Source organism: Pristiophorus japonicus, chromosome 23, assembly GCF_044704955.1.
Source record: "Pristiophorus japonicus isolate sPriJap1 chromosome 23, sPriJap1.hap1, whole genome shotgun sequence".
Taxonomy (NCBI): domain Eukaryota; kingdom Metazoa; phylum Chordata; class Chondrichthyes; family Pristiophoridae; genus Pristiophorus; species Pristiophorus japonicus.
In genome coordinates this window covers 53,582,794-53,603,392 of record NC_091999.1, presented here as the reverse complement: position 1 = coordinate 53,603,392, position 20,599 = coordinate 53,582,794, and positions in this window count along the sequence as shown.

The window sequence follows — 20,599 nt, the reverse complement described above, 5'->3', positions numbered from 1 at the left end:
TGTTGAGGTGATTGACTTATGAGGATAGGTTGAGTAGGTTGGACCTATGCTCATTGGAGTTCAGAAGAATGAGAGGTGATCTTATTGAAAAATATAGGATCATGAGTAAGCTCGAAAATATGCTTGCAGAGAGGATATTTCCACGCACAGGGGAAACTAAAACTAGGGGTCAAAGTCTCAGAATAAGGGACCGCCCATTTAAAACTGAGATGAGGAGGAATTTCTTCTCTCAGATGGTTGTAAATCTGTGGAATTCTCTGCCCCAGAGAGCTGTGGAGGCTCGGTCATTGAATATATTTAAGGCGGAGATACATAGATTTTTCAGCAATAAGGGAATAAAGGGTTATGGGGAACGGGCAGGAAAGTGGAGCTGAGTCCATGATCAGATCAGCCATGAGGGGCCAGGTGACCGACTCCTGTTCCTACTTCTTATGTTCCTGTACCAGGCCCCACCAGTCACCATGTGATTCCACCGTCATAGCTTCATCCATTACTCAGCTTTTGCCCTCACTAGAGCTGGTTTCAGCATCATGACCATTGCCCACACTAAGACTCTCTAATTCCCGAATGGTGCACAAACGCCAGCATGGACTGATTATTCCGAATGGCCCATTTGTGTGTCGTAAATCCTATGTAATTTTGTAGTCTCAGTGTAAGTGGTCCCTGGATTTGGTGCCTCAGTGTAACTGGTCCAAGGATCTAGTGTCACAGTGTAAGTGGTCCCTGGATTTTGTGTCTCAGTGTAAGTGGTCCCTGGATTTGGTGTCAAAATGCGAGTAGTTTTTGGATTTGTTATCGAAAGCACCTCGTCACTGGGACTGAGTGCAAACCCGCAGCCCAGCATTGCATTCAAAACAGAATGATCCCACTCAGTCTATTCCCAATTAACACGGTCCACATTAATTCAACAGAAACAACCCAGTGCCCACAAGTAACTGCTGCCCAGCATTTAACTTCAGTGAATTATAAACATTTTAAAATAAAAATGAACCGCATCATAGCATAACAGAGATGATTAATTTCAATAAATCCCTTTCACTCATACACCTCCTTCACCCCGACTCTTCAACTCCCTCTCTAAATACAACTCCTCACACCAGCTCCTCTTTCCCACTGGAGGTAAATCTCAGGAGCTTCTGTGTGACGGTGCGATGATCACTGTACAATAAAGCGCAGAGACGGCGGGGAGGGGGGGTGGGGGCTGCTCATTATCCTCGATGTGATTTAATCCGCTTTCCCACTAATTACTGCAGACAGACATGGTCACCTTGGAACAGAATGGTCAATGTGACGTCACTTTTTGAACAAGAGCACACAAGACAATGTGTTATCAATAAATGGTAAAGTTATTAAACACCCCGCAATTGCATTGTAAACAGAATGGAAATAAATTGTTGGAAAATAATTGGTGAAGATAAGTATGTATCTCTGTGGAATTGACTAGCAAACATTAAGAGTGTCGTGTTTTGTTTACAAACACACATAAATATTTATATATATAGCAAAGACTCTGTTTTTGCCCTTTTCAGTTGTTCTGCTCAACCCGACCGTTTTTCCGATGTGCATTTTTGGACCCTGCGGCAGCCCATCCGGCGGTGCTTGCCGGGTCAGGATATAAAGAGACCGTGCGCTGTTCCTCTTCCCACTGCCTGGGGGAATGGGGCAGGTATTTAAAGGGACAGGAACTCCCCTTTCTCTGCTTCTTTATAGTTAAAGGGACAGTCCAGTTTATCTTGGGGTGTCGGAGGACTTCACTAACAGAGCTCCCATTGACAGTCGCTCCCTTCTGTACTGTGCAGTGATTGTAAAGCTGTCCATTTCAGTTACTTGAACATTTCTAAAATGTCTCACTGATTTTGATGATCCAATTGTATAATTTGGAAAGAGTCCAGAATTGTGCAGTGTGAGGAAGATTTCATTTAAAGGTGGAGTAAAATTTGTTTCAAAATATTCTGTTCTAATCCTTCCCCTACCCCCCAAATTTTAGAACAGTACAATACTGACTGGGAAGGTCCCAAGTTCAATCTTTGATCTGGGCTGTTGGTTGACCTCAGCCAAGGCAGCAGTTCAGGGGTTATAATTGTCCTCAATACCTTTGGGCTAAATAAGGGTAAAAATCAGACACTGTCCCTGCTCTTCAGACCGATCAAGTGACGTCAACTGGGAAGTGCGTGGATGTCATTTGAGGACAGGATTTGAGGCTGTGATGCCTACCAAAGTGGGAATCCTGCTGGCACTCACTGTGTCGACTGACGGTGAGGCACGAGAGGTTTTCTAATGTCTGTGGAATTGCACCCAGCCAGATTCAGCACTTTCTGGAGATAATACATCTCAGGCAATGAAATGAATGTTGATTTTGAGAGTGAGGATGGCGGGTAGAGTCTTGAATAAGGAATCTACAGCTTAGGGGGGGACAGGAGAGGACAGGATGTTCTGTAGAATCTGGAATAGTGTGTTCTGAATTTCAATCCTTTACTTAAAGTAACAACGTTTGTAACCACCATTTGCAGGGTATTAGAAGAGGAGGATCTGCAGCTGGGAAACTCAAACCGGACATCACGTCAAGATTTGAGAGATTCCCTGGATTGATTAGGATCACCTTATCATCAGCCTTTGTAAAAACACCAATCACAGCGGGGAGAAACAGGACACCTGTTCTGTGTGTGAATGTACCTTCAACCAATCGTGCAGCCTGTGAGACTCGTGCGCCCACCTGATTCAACACTGTAAATGTAGGGACAGTGGGAATGGATGCTGTTGCACGTGGAAAGTGATTCAGTCGCTCATCTCACCAATTGACATTCGAGGCGTTAGATAACAGACTTTCTCCTGTGAATATAGAGCTAGGTTATTCGGCTGTGATTTGTTTACTTATTCATCGAGTTGATTCTAAACCTTTGCCAATTATTTGATGTGATTGGTATAGAGAGAGATGCTGTGGGGTGTTTTGGAAAAATATTTCCGAGATTGTATAATATATAAAAAGAGGTTTATTAAATCGGAGACAAAGCTTTGGGAGAATTGTTAGATACCCCTGTCTCTGAACCAGCTTCTCAATTTGATATCTCCAGTGAGCTTCTTTTATCTTACAAATTACGTCACTTTACATGACGTGCTTTAGCACTAGTCCTTAAGTCGCATTACAAAGTTTACAAAGCTTTTCATACAATTACCGTCCAAGGCTGAGCTCTTGATATAAACCAGCCTCGCATTGTGACAGGAATTATATACATCCAAGAGGACTAGTTCCCCTTTTATCAACAAAAAAACAAGTGGCAGACTTTTTGGCACTGGTATAGACAAACATACCACCACTTATCTCTCCAGTCGTTCATTATCTCACTTTCCTATCTCCGTAACTCAAGGTCAGCATACCTTGAAGTCTAACTGTGTTTTTTTTATAAAGCATATTACATCAGTATTGTCCCTTACAAAATTCATTCAAGGGGAAAATAAAAACAAATGTTTGGTCCCGTGTACTAGTCAAGTATATGTCCAAAAATCCGCTCCAACAATATTCCCTCTTTTGGTCCTGGAGGATGTTCACGAAATCTAGATGACCACAATGATAGTAGCATGGTGTCATATATTCGTCCTTTGGCGTATGTTACTTCCCTGATGTTCCGTATGTCCACCTTGCCTGTAGCTCTAGGCTACCCTTCAAAGATAGTGGTCGGTGGCAACGTCGTCTGTTTCTTCATCCTTGGTGTCTTCAGGTATTTCCATCAGGTGTGCTGCTGCTTCTTCGACGATTACACTGGCTATTGGATCAGTCGGGCCATCATAACTTTACAGCAGATATTAAAACACCCGATAATCAGACAGCAAGTAATTATTATTACAACCAGAATAATTACTCCATGCATAAGATAGGACCCCCAGGATTCCCCTAACAGCCAGTCAAAGCAGCCAGATCCTCCTGCTGTCGTGGATAACTTATTTACGTCCCTTCTTATGTGATCAGCGAGGTTGGTTATGTTTTCTGAATTATCGGGAATGTAAGTGCAACATTCAGCTCCAATTAAAGCACATGTGCCCCCACTTTGTACTAGTATCTGGGGCCATTCGGTTCTGGAGTACCATTCTGCGCATGGCTACCATTTCAGCCGTTATGCCCTCCATTGCTTCAGCAGTGTCGTTAACTATCTGTTCCAGTACCCTCCCTAGGTTACGTAATTCATCCATGGTGCGTCCTATCCCGAATGGGAGCATCATGACCCCAAATAGCCTCTCTACCGGGGTAAGAGCTCGTCTTATTCGACCTGGTGTCTGTACTTCTGCTAAAGTATGTACCCGTCTGACAAAGGTGACCACATATCCCAAATAACAGGACCCCCTCCAGTCCTGTGGCAACCAGGGGTAGGCCTTGTGCCCGCACACAAAATAAGTGCCATTGTATGCTTTTAGATTCGATCCCAATCTCTCTCTCTCAGCCCCCGTCGCCACCTAATCTCAGGGTCCCAGTCCTGGCTACTTGTCTGATTCTTCAAACCCTCCATTTCAAGGAACCCCTGGTTTATTGTTTCACTGTCTGTTATGTTCCACCTGGTGAGGTTAAAGTATTGCGTACAATTGCTATATCCTGCTCAAAACCTGTTTCCTCACCAGTCAGGTTTCTAGTGAAACAAATGTCAGCGGTGAGCCTTCCAACTCCTGAGGTGTTGGTTGAAACCATGAATGGGGGTCGTACCGACCTATTATATTCCGGCTGGTACCATCCGTCAATGCATCCAAAAGGTAACCCCCCCATCTCCACGTTTCTTTATTACCCACTCCATTACTTCCGAAATGTTGAGGGAGATTGACCTCAAAGGGATGCCTCCTTTGCTATGTATGGGGATGTGCAAACATACCTAGCAACCAGAAAAGTTCCATTTTGCCCGTAAACATAAGACATGTATAAAAAGGTATTCACATGTAACTCTCGATTTGGTCTAGCTAGCAGGCCGGACCAAACACGAACTATGATAATCGCACCGATCACAATATATAGTTTCATCTTATTACTCTATAATTAACAAATAGTCAAAGGCAAAATGGCCATATGGCTTGCTTGAAGAATCTCTCGCTGTCAATCTGTAAATAGACAAACAACAACAACTAATACGTGTGCTAAACAGCTGGTTCAAAAACCTTAAGCTGGGTCCAATGCTTCCATTGTCCGTTCCCTTTAACATCGATGCAGGCACATGTGTCCCCGGTGATTATAACCTCATATGGTCCTATCCATTTTGGGGTAAACCCCAGTTTTCCCGGGAGGACCCTTACCAGAAAGCGACTTCCCGCCAACGGGACTTCAGGGAGCTTTGTAAGCTCTGCTTCGACGTATCTTTCTTACTGATTGCCCCTAACTAATTTACACATCCCTTTTAATTGAGTACTTAGTTCCAAGACATACCGTTTTATTTTGTCTTTTAATGGGCCTACATCGGCCCCCCCTGTTATGATGTTCTCTGGTAAGTGCATCGCCCTTCCTGTCATTAGTTCATAAGGGGTTAATCCGGTTGTCCGGTTTGTCGTGGCTCTTAACTTCATCAAAATAATGGGTACTACTTCCGTCCACGTTTTTCCTGACGTTTGCATGGCCTTTGCCAGGGCGTTCTTAAGGGTATGATTCATGCGCTCTGCCATCCCAGAACTCTGCGGGTGTTAGAGGATGTGAAATTTTTGTTTTATGCCCATCAGCTGGCATATTGTTTTTACAATCTTCCTGGTGAAGTGGGTGCCTTGGTCAGAATATCCTTACCACTGTTGAGGCAGTGCAATCACGTGTGGGGAAAACTTCTACCCACCGGGTAAGTTGATCTATAATCACTAGGCAATATCTTTTTTCCATGGGATGGGGACAAAGGACCTGTGAAATCAATTTGTACATGTTCCCATGGCCCCCGTTGACGGGGCTGGTGCCCCATTTTAATATTAATGGGCCGGCCTGGATTATATTGTGCGCACGTAATGCATCGATGGCAATGTTTGGTGATATCTCTCCCCATCCCTTTCCACCACCAATCTCTCCCAAGACTCCCGGTCATGGCCTCGCATCCTGATTGAGACAGGCCATGATGCAACTCCAATAAGGTATTCTGTATGCATTCAGGCGCCATTACCTTGTCGTTTCGTCTCCAAACGTTATCCTTCCCTTGCGTTGCGCTCTGCTTTGTACACATACCTATTTCCTCCTCAGAAGTGTCCTGGTGTGGTTTCTCAATACTTATCTGTTCGTCTCGGGCCCCAGCAGCACTGACTTAATTTTAATATTTTAAAATCATTATCAATGGAGAGTGTTTTTTACCTCTTCAAATTTTTTTTTTCCAATTAAACCAATATCTTTTTCACAGCTGATATCAACTGGTATTTAGTAAGTTATGTCTTTATCCATCGCAAACACCCCTTTATTTTTTCCAGCACCTAATTAGTGCATTACGTCTTTTTTTTTAGATCACCTTTCTTCAAATTAGGTTTAGTATTGAAAATCATCAGACAATCGAAGTCAGTTTTTCTTTCCAATCGTTCAATTTGTTTATTTTCAAAGTTGCGTCTTTATCTTTTTCTTTTCTAAACTGCTAAAGCTTACTGTTTTAGCCTTTTGCAAAAGTCCCTTTTACACCTTCACAGATAGCTCACCACTAGCCCAGGAGTTTGACCTGATCCCTGAAGGTATTTCTCAATTTAAATCTTTTTTTTTACTGAGCTAGAAGCTTTTGTGTCAAGGTTTTACCCAAAGGAAAATGGGAGCGTTTTAAAAGGCATTCTTTATCTCATTCCTCGACTAAATTTATGTCTTTCAACCCAATTGCATGTTTTCTTTCGACAAGCAAGTGAGCGTGTCAAATAAATTATTATTTTTTTTACTACCGGGACCATGTATTTTTTTATCTTTTATTCAACAAACCTATCCTTTGTGCATTTCCTAGCTCTGTAACTTATCATCCGAATATATCCACACCTGCGTTTCTAACTTAAAATGTAATACCATAAGGTTCACAATTTCTTAAACTTTTTTAGTGGAAAAATATTTCTGAGACTGTATAATATATAGAGAGAGGTTTATGAAATCGGAGACAAAGCTTTGGGAGAAGTGTTAGAGACCCCTGTCTCTGAACCAGCTTCTCAATTTGATATCTCCAGTGAAGTTTTTTATCTTACAAATTACGTCACTTTACATCACGTGCTTTAGCACTCGTCCTTAAGTCCAATCATCGCATTACAAGGTTTACAAAGCTTTTCATGCAATTACTGTCCAAGGCTGAGCTCTTGATATAAACCAGCCTCGCATTGTGACAGGAATTATACACATCCAAGAGGACTAGTTCCCCTTTTATTAACAAAAAAACAAGTGGCAGGCTTTTTGGCACAGGTATAGACAAACATACCCCCACTTATCTCTCCAGTCGTTCTTTATCTCACTTTATCTCCATAACTCAAGGCCAGCATACCGTGAAGTCTAACTGCGCTTTTTTTTATATAAAGCATAATGCATCAGTATTGTCATAGAAACATACAAACATAGAAAATAGGTGCAGGAGTAGGCCATTCGGCCCTTCTAGCCTGCACCGCCATTCAATGAGTTCATGGCTGAACATTCAACTTCAGTACCCCATTCCTGCTTTCTCGCCATACCCCTTGATCCCCCTATTAGTAAGGACCTCATCTAACTCCTTTTTGAATATATTTAGTGAATTGGCCTCAACAACTTTCTGTGGTAGAGAATTCCACAGGTTCACCACTCTCTGGGCGAAGAAGTTCCTCCGCCTCTCGGTCCTAAATGGCTTACCCCTTATCCTTAGACCGTGACCTCTGGTTCTGGACTTCCCCAACATTGGGAACAGTCTTCCTGCATCTAAGCTGTCTAACTCCGTCAGAATTTTAAATGTTTCTATGAGGTCCCCTCTCATTCTTCTGAACTCCCGTGAATACAAGCCCAGTTGATCCAGTCTTTCTTGATAGGTCAGTCCCGCCATCCCGCGAATCAGTCTGGTGAACCTTCGCTGCACTCCCTCAATAGCAAGAATGTCCTTCCTCAGGTTAGGAGACCAAAACTGTACACAATACTCCAGGTGTGGCCTCACCAATGCCCTGTACAACTGTAGCAACACCTCCCTGCCCCTGTACTCAAATCCCCTTGCTATGAAGGCCAACATGCCATTTGCTTTATTAACCGCCTGCTGCACCTGCATGCCAACCTTCAATGACTGATGTACCATGACACCCAGGTCTCTTTGCACCTCCCCTTTTCCTAATCTGTCACCATTCAGATAATAGTCTGTCTCTCTGTTTTTACCACCAAAGTGGATAACCTCACATTTATCCACATTATACTTCATCTGCCATGCATTTGCCCATTCACCTAACCTATCCAAGTCGCTCTGCAGCCTCACAGCATCCTCCTCGCAGCTCACACTGCCACCCAACTTAGTGTCATCCGCAAATTTGGAGATACTACATTTAATCCCCTCATCTAAATCATTAATGTACAGTGTAAACAGCTGGGGCCCCAGCACAGAACCTTGCGGTACCCCACTAGTCACTGCCTGCCATTCTGAAAAGTACCCATTTACTCCTACTCTTTGCTTCCTGTCTGACAACCAGTTCTCAATCCATGTCAGTACACTACCCCCAATCCCATGTGCTCTAACTTTGCACATCAATCTCTTGTGTGGGACCTTGTCGAACGCCTTCTGAAAGTCCAAATATACCACATCAACTGGTTCTCCCTTATCCACCCTACTGGAAACATCCTCAAAAAATTCCAAAAGATTTGTCAAGCATGATTTCCCTTTCACAAATCCATGCTGACTTGGACCTATCATGTCACCTCTTTCCAAATGCACTGCTATGACATCCTTAATAATTGATTCCATAATTTTACCCACTACCGATGTCAGGTTGACCGGTCTATAATTCCCCGTTTTCTCTCTCCCTCCTTTTTTAAAAAGTGGGGTTACATTGGCTACCCTCCACTCCATAGGAACTGATCCAGAGTCAATGGAATGTTGGAAAATGACTGTCAGCGCATCCACTATTTCCAAGGCCACCTCCTTAAGTACTCTGGGATGCAGTCCATCAGGCCCTGGGGATTTATCGGCCTTCAATCCCATCAATTTCCCCAACACAATTTCCCGGCTAATAAGGATTTCCCTCAGTTCCTCCTCCTTACTAGACCCCCCGACCCCTTTTATAACCGGAAGGTTGTTCGTGTCCTCCTTCGTGAATACCGAACCAAAGTACTTGTTCAATTGGTCCGCCATTTCTTTGTTCCCCGTTATGACTTCCCCTGATTCTGACTGCAGGGGACCAACGTTTGTCTTTACTAACCTTTTTCTCTTTACATATCTATCGAAACTTTTGCAATCCGTCTTAATGTTCCCTGCAAGCTTCTTCTCATACTCCATTTTCCCTGCCCTAATCAAACCCTTTGTCCTCCTCTGCTGAGTTCTAAATTTCTCCCAGTCCCCAGGTTCGCTGCTATTTCTGGCTAATTTGTATGCCACTTCCTTGGCTTTAATACTATCCCTGATTTCCCTTGATAGCCACGGTTGAGCCACCTTCCCTTTTTTATTTCTATGCCAGACAGGAATGTACAATTGTTGTAGTTCATCCATGCGGTCTCTAAATGTCTGCCATTGACCATCCACAGTCAACCCCTTAAGTATCATTCGCCAATCCATCCCAGCCAATTCACGCCTCATACCTTCAAAGTTACCCTTCTTTAAGTTCTGGATCATGGTCTCTGAATTAACTGTTTCATTCTCCATCCCAATGCAGAATTCCACCATATTATGGTCACTCTTCCCCAAGGGGCCTCACACAACGAGATTGCTAATTAATCCTCTCTCATTACATAACACCCAGTCTAAGATGGCCTCCCCCCTAGTTGGTTCCTCGACATATTGGTCTAAAAAACCATCCCTTATGCACTCCAGAAAATCCTCCTCCACCGTATTGCTTCCAGTTTGGTTAGCCCAATCTATGTGCATATTAAAGTCACCCATTATAACTGCTGCACCTTTATTGCACGCACCCCTAATTTCATGTTTGATGCCTTCTCCAACATCACTACTACTGTTTGGAGGTCTGTACACAACTCCCACTAACGTTTTTTGCCCGTTGGTGTTCTGCAGCTCTACCCATATAGATTCCACATCATCCAAGCTAATGTCCTTCCTAACTATTGTCTTAATCTCCTCCTTAACCAGCAATGCTACCCCACCTCCTTTTCCTTTTATTCTTCCTGAATGTTGAATACCCCTGGATGTTGAGTTCCCAGCCCTGATCATCCTGGAGCCACGTCTCCGTAATCCCAATCACATCATATTTGTTAACATCTATTTGCACAGTTAATTCATCCACCTTGTTGCGGATACTCCTTGCATTAAGACACAAAGCCTTTAGGCTTGTTTTTTTAACACCCTCTGTCCTTTTAGAATTTTGCTGTACAATGGCCCTTTTTGTTCTTTGCCTTGGGTTTCTCTGCCCTCCACTTTTCCTCATCTCCTTTCTGTCTTTTGTTTTTGCCTCCTTTTTGTTTCCCTCTATCTCCCTGCATTGGTTCCCATCCCCCTGCCATATTAGTTTAACTCCTCCCCAACAGCACTAGCAAACACTCCCCCGAGGACATTGGTTCCGATTCTGCCCAGGTGCAGACCGTCCGGATTGTACTGGTCCCACCTCTGCCAGAACCGGTTCCAATGCCCCAGGAATTTGAATCCCTCCCTGCTGCACCATTGCTCAAGCCACGTATTCATCTGAGCTATCCTGCGATTCCTACTCTGACTAGCACGTGGCACTGGTAGCAATCCCGGGCCTGGGCCCACACTTGGGCTGTGAGACCCCTCTCACTCCCCGGGTTTATTAACCCAGGAAACTATTGATTCTACACTTTGTGATTGACAAGCAGCAAGCCGCCCCCTCCTGGACCGAATCATTCCATGCAGGTGGTGCAGGGAAATAGGACTTGGGGAAGACACTTCGGCTGGGGGAGACATGTACTGGGACTGGGGTAAGGCACATCGGCTGGGAGATACATGCACTGGGACTGTGGTAAGACACATCGGCTGGGGGAGACATGCACTAGGACTGGGGTAAGGAACATCGGCTGGGGGAGACATGCATGGGACTGGGGTAAGGCACTTCAACTGGGGGAGGGATACATTGGGACTGGGAAAAGGCACATCGGTGGGGGAGGGATACATTGGGACTGTGGTAAGGCATTTCAACTGTGGGAGGGATACATTGGGACTGGGGTAAGGCACATCGGTGGGGGAGGGATACATTGGGACTGGGGTTAGGCACTTCAACTGGGGGAGGTATACATTGGGACTGGGGTAAGGCACTTCAGCTGGGGAGGGATACATTGGGACTGGGGTAAGGCACATCGGTGGGGGAGGGATACATTGGGACTGGGGTAAGGCACTTCAACTAGGGTAGGCCTGCACTGGGACTGGGTTAAGGCACTTCAAATAGGGCAGGCATGCATTGGGACTGGGTTAAGGCACTTCAACTAGGGTAGGCATGCACTGGGACTGGGTTAAGGCACTTCAACTAGGGCAGGCATGCACTGGTACTGGGGTAAGGCACTTCGGCTGGGGAGCGATACACTGGGACTGAGGTAAGGCACTTCAAATGTGGGAGGGATACATTGGGACAGGGACAAGGTACTTCAACTGGGGGAGGGATACACTTGGACTGGGGTAAGGTACTTCAACTGGGGGAGGCATGCGCTGGGACTGAGGTAAGGCACAGCCCAGTTATCAGGTTATTAACATCAACAGAGACAAACCCCAACTGTCAGAATGAACATGGTTCAGTTGGGATGTGATTAACAGCCTCAATAACAGCAGAATCCAACTCCTGTAGTCACTTGTGAACTCGCTGGTGTTTCAGCAGGGTGGATGACTGAGTGAATCCCTTCCCGCACTCCGAGCAGGTGAATGGCCTCTCCCCAGTGTGAACTCGCTGGTGTGTCAGCAGGTGGGATGCCTGAGTGAATGCCTTCCCACACTCCGAGCAGGTGAACGGCCTCTCCCCAGTGTGTACTCCCTGGTGTGTCAGCAGGTTGGATGAACAAGTGAATCCCTTCCCACACTCCTAGCAGGTGAATGGCCTCTCCCCAGTGTGAACTCGCTGGTGTGGCAGCAGGTTGGATGAACAAGTGAATCCCTTCCCACACTCCAAGCAGGTGAACGGCCTCTCCCCAGTGTGTACTCGCTGGTGTGACTGCAGGTGGGATGACTGAGTGAATCCCTTCCCCACTCAGAGCAAGTGAACGACCTCTCCCCAGTGTGAACCCGCTGGTGTTTCAGCAGGATGGATGGCTGAGTGAATCCCTTCCCACACTCCGAGCAGGTGATCGGCCTCTCCCCAGTGTGAACTCGCTGGTGTTTCAGCAGATTGGATGATGCAGTGAATCCCTTCCCACACTCCGAGCAGGTGAACGGCCTCTCCCCAGTGTGAACTCGCTGGTGTTTCAGCAGGTCGGATGACTGAGTGAATCGCTTCCCACACTCAGAGCAGGTGAACGGCCTCTCCCCAGTATGACTGTGTTGATGAATTTCCAGGACAGATGGTGATCTGAATCCCTTCCCACAGTCCCCACATTTCCACGGTTTCTCCATGGTGCGGGTATCCTTGTGACTCTCCAGGTTGGACGATCAGTTGAAGCCTCACCCACACACACAACACGTTTACAGTTTCTCCCCGCTGTGAAAGGTGCATTGTTTCTTAAGGCTGTGTAACTGGTTAAAGCTCTTTCCACATATATTTGAAATCTTTTCGCACAGACAGAACAGACAAACATTTCTGCTTCCACTTTCAAAGGCCGATGATAATCAGGTCCTGATGAATCGATTGACTCCATCAGATCTTGACACGATGTTTGGTTTGTGTTTCCTGTCTGAAAATCTCCCCTTCTAATACGCTGTAAAAGGAGATAACAAAACTCATCACTGTCAGTGCAAGACACAAATTCTGGATAGACACATCTAGTTTCCATGGAACATTCTTTTCTCTCTTGTTCTTCCAAAGCTGTAATTCCCTATCCCATACATTGTCCCTCCTGCAGCGCTGAAATCCAAATCAACACACATTTCTAGCCTGTTTCTCCTCTACTCCCAGTTTTCACCACCAATTCTGGTTGGGTTCAGTTCTACACTCACTGGTTCCCGTCCCTCTCCTCCCCTGAATGTTCTTACTGTGGCTGGGTTCAGGTCGACACTCACTGGTTCCCTACCTCCCCTGAAGATGCTGAGTCTGGTTGTGTTCAGTTCCGGACTCACTGGTTCCCTACCTCTGCTCCCCTGATGGTGCGGTCTCTGGCTGGGGTCATTTCTGCAATCACTGGGTCCCCTCGGTCCCTCTCCTCTTTCCCCACAACTGAAGATGCTGACTCTGGCTGGGTTTACTTCTACTGTCACTGGTTCCTCTCCCTTGAAGGTACTGACGATGGAAGGGTTTAGTTCTACAGTCACTGGTTCCCCTCCCCTGAAGGTACTGACTATGGCTGGGTTCAGTTCAACACACATTGGTTCCCCTCCCCTGAAGGTGCTGACTCTGGCTGGGTTCAATTCTACACTCACTAGTTCCCTTCCCCTGAAGGTGCTGAATCTGGCTGGGTTCAGTTCTCCACTCACTGGTTCCCCTCCCCTGAAGGCTGGGTTCAGTTCCAGACACTGACATCATTCACTTTGTTCCTGCACCAAGATGGCCATGCCTGCGCTGTGCTGCTCAGTGAATCAAATTGGCGGCGTGAGCATGTCTTCCTGCACCAAGATGGCCGCTGTTGGCCTGGGCCTGTGACCGGGAGAAAGCCCCAAAGCTGCAACCGCCGATATTCCGGTTATTATTCCGCGCTTGCAGTGAGCACCGATTGTTTATGAAGCCTTCCCAGCTTCCCGCTGGTCCATTAGTTTCTATAGGTATGTAAAGAGAAAAAGGTTAAAGAGACAAACGTCGGTCCCCTGCAGTCAGAATCAGGGGAAGTCATAACTGGGTACAAAGAAATGGCAGACCAATTGAACAAGTTCTTTGGTTCGGTATTCACTAATGAGGACACGAACAACCTTCCGGATATAAAAGGTTTCAGAGGGTCTAGTAAGGAGGAAAACTGAAGGAAATCCTTATTAGTCAGGAAATTGTGTTGGGGAAATTGATGGGATTGAAGTCCGATAAATCTCCAGCGCCTGATGGACTGCATCCCAGAGTACGTAAGGAGGTGGTCTTGGAAATAGCGGATGCATTGACAGTCAATTTCCAACATTCCATTGACGCTGGATCAGTTCCTATGGAGTGGAGGGTAGCCAATGTAACCCCACTTTTTAAAAAAGGGAGAGAGAAAACAGGGAATTATAGACCGGTCAGCCTGAACTCAGTAGTGGGTAAAATGATGGAATCAATTATTAAGGATGTCATTGCAGTGTATTTGGAAAATGGTGACATGATAGGTCCAAGTCAGCATGGATTTGTGAAAGGGAAATCATGCTTGACAAATCTTCTGGAATTTTTTGAGGATGTTTCCAGTAAAGTGAACAAGGGAGAACCAGTTGATGTGGTATATTTGGACTTTCAGAAGGCTTTGGACAAGGTCCCACACAAGAGATTAATGTGCAAAGTTAAAGCACATGGGATTGGGGGTAGTGTGCTGACGTGGATTGAGAACTGGTTGTCAGACAGGAAGCAAAGAGTAGGAGTAAATGGGTACTTTTCAGAATGGCAGGCAGTGACTAGTGGGGTACCGCAAGGTTCTGTGCTGGGGCCCCAGCTGTTTACATTGTACATTAATGATTTAGACGAGGGGATTAAATGTAGTATCTCCAAATTTGCAGATGGCACTAAGTTGGGTGGCAGTGTGAGCTGCGAGGAGGATGCTATGAGGCTGCAGAGTGACTTGGATAGGTTAGGTGAGTGGGCAAATGCATGGCAGATGAAGTATAATGTGGATAAATGTGAGGTTATCCACTTTGGTGGTAAAAACAGAGAGACAGACTATTATCTGAATGGTGACAGATTAGGAAAAGGGGAGGTGCAACGAGACCTGGGTGTCATGGTACATCAGTCATTGAAGGTTGGCATGCAGGTACAGCAGGCGGTTAAGAAAGCAAATGGCATGTTGGCCTTCATAGCGAGGGGATTTGAGTACAGGGGCAGGGAGGTGTTGCTACAGTTGTACAGGGCCTTGGTGAGGCCACACCTGGAGTATTGTGTACAGTTTTGGTCTCCTAACCTGAGGAAGGACATTCTTGCTATTGAGGGAGTGCAGCGAAGATTCACCAGACCGATTCCCGGGATGGTGGGAATGACCTATCAAGAAAGACTGGATCAACTGGGCTTGTATTCACTGGAGTTCAGAAGAATGAGAGGGGACCTCATAGAAACGTTTAAAATTCTGACGGGTTTAGACAGGTTAAATGCAGCAAAAATGTTCCCAATGTTGTGGAAGTCCAGAACCAGGGGAGACAGTTTAAGGATAAGGGGTAAGCCATTTAGGACTGAGATGAGGAGAAACTTCTCCACCCAGAGAGTGGTGAACTTGTGGAATTCTCTACCACAGAAAGTAGTTGAGGCCAATTTACTAAATATATTCAAAAGGGAGTTAGATGAAGTCCTTACTACTCGGGGGATCAAGGGGTATGGCGAGAAAGCAGGAAGGGGGTACTGAAGTGCATGTTCAGCCATGAATTCATTGAATGGCGGTGCAGGCTGGAAGGGCTGAATGTCCTACTCCTGCACCTATTTTCTATGTTTCTATGTTTCTATTACTCTGCTCCGTCCCACTGAAAAGGACACTTCTTAGGAGCCTGTACAAAACGTGTCTCCTCCGCCATTACATGCACCGTGCATGCTCCAAACACAGCCAGGACCCGCGCCTGCGCACTGAGCTACTGTCGTCTGGGTGCGGCTCATTCTCCCCTGCGGGGCATGCTGGCTACATATGACCATGAGAAATAGGAGCAGGAGTGGGCCACCCAGACCCCCGGGCCTGCTCCCCATTCAATAAGTTCATGGCTGGTCTGATCACAGACTCAGTTCCACTTCCCTGCCCCCTCCCCAGAACCCTTTACTCCCTTATCGCTCAAAAATCTGGCTCTCTCCGCCTTAAATATATACAATGACCCAGCCTCCACTGCTCTCTGGTGCAGAGAATTCCACAGAATTACAACCCTCTGAGAGAAGAAATTCCTCCTCATCTCAGTTTTAAATAGGTTGAGGAGAAAGATTGCATTTGTGACTAGAACACGATTTACTGTGATTGCATTGGGCACTGAACCATGTTCATTCTGGCAGCTCTTGTTTGTTTCTGGTTATCTTAATAACCTCTATACCTGAACATAAAACATAAGAAATAGCAACAGGAGTAGGCCATATGGCCCCTCGAGCATGCTCCGCCATTCAATAAGATCATGGCTGACCTGATCATGGACTCAGTTCCACTTCCCCGCCTGCTCCCCATGCCCCCATATTTCCATATCTTTTAAGAAACTGTCTATTTCTGACTAAAATTTATTCAATGGCCCAACTTCCACAGCTCTCTGAGGCAGTGAATTCCATAGATTTACAACCCTCGGAGAGAAGAAATTGCTCCTCATCTCTCTTTTAAATGGGCGGCCCCTTCTACTAAGATCATGCACTCTAATTCTAGACTCCCCATTATCAGTGGAAACATCCTCTCTGCATCCACCTTATCAAGCCCCCTCATAATCTTATATGTTTTGATAAGATCACCTTTCATTCTTCTGAATTCCGGTGAGTAGAGGCTCAACCTACTTAATTGTTCCTCATATGTCAAACCCCTCATGCCCAGAATCAACCTGGTGAACCTTCTCTGAGCTGCCTCCAAAGCAAGTATATCCTTTCATAAATATGGAAACCAAAACTGCACGCAGTATTCCAGGTGTGGCCTCACATATAGCTGTAGCAAGATTTTCCTGCTTTTGTACCCTATCCCTTTTGCAATAAAGGCCAAGATACCATTTGCCTTCCTGATCACTTGCTGTACCTACATACTATCCTGTTGCATTTCATGCACAAGTACCCCCAGGTCCTGCTGTACTGTGCAATCTTTCGCCATTTAAACAATATGTTGCTCTTTGATTTTTTCTGCCAAAGTGCATGACCTCACACTTTCCAACATTATAGTCCATCTGCCAAATTTTTGCTCACTCACTTAGCCTGTCTATGTCCTTTTGCAGATTTGTTGTGTACTCCTCACACATTGCATTTCCTTCGATCTTTGTATCATCAGCAAACTTGGCTATGTTACACTCAGTCCCTTTTTCCAAGTCGTTAATATAGATTGTAAAGCTGGAGTATAATACGCTATATAAATGATTAATAAATTATCTTCGTTTCGAACACAATTTGTTGAATATTTGATTCCTTCATGATCAGAGGAGAGTAATTGATGTTCTGTTACGGACTGTTCCCTTTTCGGGCTTTTTCTCAATCTAACTTATATCACTTCTCACCTAGTTCGCTTTCTCGCATATCAAACTCCAAACTTGTTCGATTTGCATACATGCGTTGTGGTTGTAGTAGACTTAACTGCAGTGTCTCACTTTAAACTCAGCTGTAATCTTTTGAACCACCCCTTTATTGAACTGTCTTGCATAAGATTTGAAATCCATTACTTTCTCGATCAGTTAACCTGTTTTTGAAACCAATTGAATATTAAAAACTCATCCACATATTTTGCACGTGATAGCCTGTGAAATATTCTGATATTTGTAATCATCATTACCACAAGCTCCGTTCCCTAGTGACCGACTCCATCCCTCTCCCCAACTTCTGTCTGAGCCTGAACCAGACTGTTCACAACCTTGGTGACATACTTAACCCTGAAATAAGTTTTTGACCACGTATCCACAAAATAACTAAGAATGCCTATTTCCACCTCTGTAACATCGCCCATCTCCGCTCATGCCTCAGCTCATCCACTGCTGAAGCCCTCATCCATGCCTTTTTTTACTTCTGGATTTGACTATTCCAATGCACACCTCCCACATTCTGACCTACATAAACTAGTGTTGATCCAAAACTCGGCTGCCCATGTCCTAACTCGCACCAAGTCTAGCTCACCCATCACCCCTGTGCTCGCTGACCTAGAGTGAAGCAACGCCTTGATTTCAAAATTCCCGCTCACACTGCCCCCACAACACCCCCACCCCCGTCGCTCCCGCCCATGAGATATCAGTCTTTTTGAGTATCCATGATTATAATTGTTCAACCATTGGTGGCTTTTGTGGCTGTGCCTTCTGTTGCCCAGGCCTCAATTCTGGAACATCCAGCCTAAACATTTCTGTCTAACCCCTGCTGTACCTGCCCTGGCAGTTTTTGATGGGATAGTGTAGAGCACGTTTTTCTCTGTATCTACTCTGTGCTGTATCTTCGCTCAGAGTGTTGGACCGGACAGTGTAGAGTGATTTTTACTCAATATGTAACACGTGTTGTTGGTGCCCTGGGTGTGTTTGATGGGACAGTGTAGAGGGAGATTTACTCTATATCTCACCCGTGCTTTACCTACCCTGGGAATGGTTAATGGGACAATGTAGAGGGATATTTACTTTGCATTATAACCCTTTCTGTACCTGCCATGGAGTGACTGATAGGACAGTGTAGAGGGAATTTACTCTGTATCTATCATTTGTGTACTTGCCCTGGGAATGTTTGCTGGGACAGTGTAGAGGGAACGTTACTCTGTTTGTACCCAGTGCTGTACGTGCCCAAGGAGTGTTTGATGGACAGTGTAGAGTGAGTTTTACTCTGTATCTAACCCGTGCTGTACCTGTGATGGGAGTGTTTGATAGATCAGTGTCGAGGGAACTTTCCTCTGTATTTAACCTGTGTTGTACCTGCCCTGGGAATGTCTGGTTGAACATTAGAGAGGCAGATCTCCTCAATATCTAATAAATGCTGTATCTGCCCTGGAATGCCTGGGATGTTAGAGGGAGATGTACTCTGTGTCTAACCTGTACTATACTTGCCCTGGGAATTGTACAGCGGAAGCTTTGGTCTGTATTTAATCTATGCTGTACCTGCCCTGGGAGAGTTTGATGGGACAGTGTATTGGGATCCTTACTGTGTACCTATTCATATCCGTTATACCCCTTGGAGGACGAAATGTGCACTGTGACTCCGGGAGGAGCTCCTCAGCCAAAGTGACTGGAGTGCATCATCACCCCCAGCAACCAAATTTTAATTTGACTTAAGTTTACTGTCCAAAGTTTAATTGGTTTATTTTGTTGGTTATAGTGACCCAGCTTTAATCAGGGGGCACTTGATTTACAGATCAACAACAAAATAGTTGTGCTATACCTGCCCTGGGATTTTTTTATTGGAACAATGTAGAGGGAGAAATTACTCTGTAATTATCCCGTGCTGTTCCTGCCCTGGATTGTTTGTACGACATGTACTCCATATGTGCTGTACCAGCCCTCGTCTGTTTGTTGCGACAATGTTGAGGGAGCATTATTCTGGATATAACCCATGCTGTACCTGCCCTGGGACTGTTTAATGGGACCGTGTAGAGAGAGATTTACTCTCTGTTAAAACCGTGCTGTACTTCACCTGAGAGTACTTAATGTGGCAGAGTAGAGTAGCGGGAGCTCTACACTGTATCTAACCCATGTATCACATCATGGGCCACCCCAACCTGCGAGAGAACATCTCCACAGGTTGGGGCTATAAAAAGAGCAGGAGCGAGCCACTGCAGCTTCAGTGTGAGCTGACACAAATGTGTGACGGCTTCGAGTTAGACGACTGGGTGACATCATCAGGGCCCAGATTGCCATTTGGAGAGTGAGCAGGAGCATCGGCAGGGCCCTGGTACAGCAGAGGAACATGGAAGGTTGTGCTGAACTTGTGACGAGTGATCGGGGCAGAGGAGTGATGAGGGAGCATGCCTGAGATTTGGTGGGTGATCGTGATGGAGGTTTAGCGAATGTTTATTGCAGAGATGGGGCAGGAGATTGTGGCGGAGGTGCGGCGAGTGTTTTTTTGGAGGGGGAGCGGAGAGGGATCGTGGCGGAGGTGCAGTGAATGTTTGTGGTGGAGGAGTGACGAGAGATCGTGGCGGAGGTGCGGCGAATGAGGGTACCGGGTGCAAAAGAGGCGAGAGTCCAGGGGCAGCACGGACCAGCCCACACTGTTATATTTGTGCACACTAGCTCCGTACAGCAAAACAGGTCTCCAGTAATCCTGATTAACCGTTGCCACTGGACCAATCCTAGCTCTGTCATGCCCGTGTCGTGGCTGGTGTGCAACGGTCACCACACGTAAAAAACAATCCACCCATCGGCATCTTCCACCTCCTCAATTGGAGGTCAGGACTGGAACATTGGGTCCTTCATTGAAACATCTGTGAACTCATGTGGAAGCAAATCATCCTCGTTCGAGGGACCGACTATGATCATCTAACCCGTGCTTTACCTGCCCTGGGATTGTTCAGAACAGTGTAGAGGGAGCTTTATTCAGTATCTATCCCATGCTGTAGTTTCCTCTGGCACTGACTCTCACTGAGATACAGTTCCTTTGGCACAGATTTACTGTATATTTAATTTGTGCTGTACCTATCCTGGGAGTGTTTGATAGGATAGTGTAGAGTGAGCTT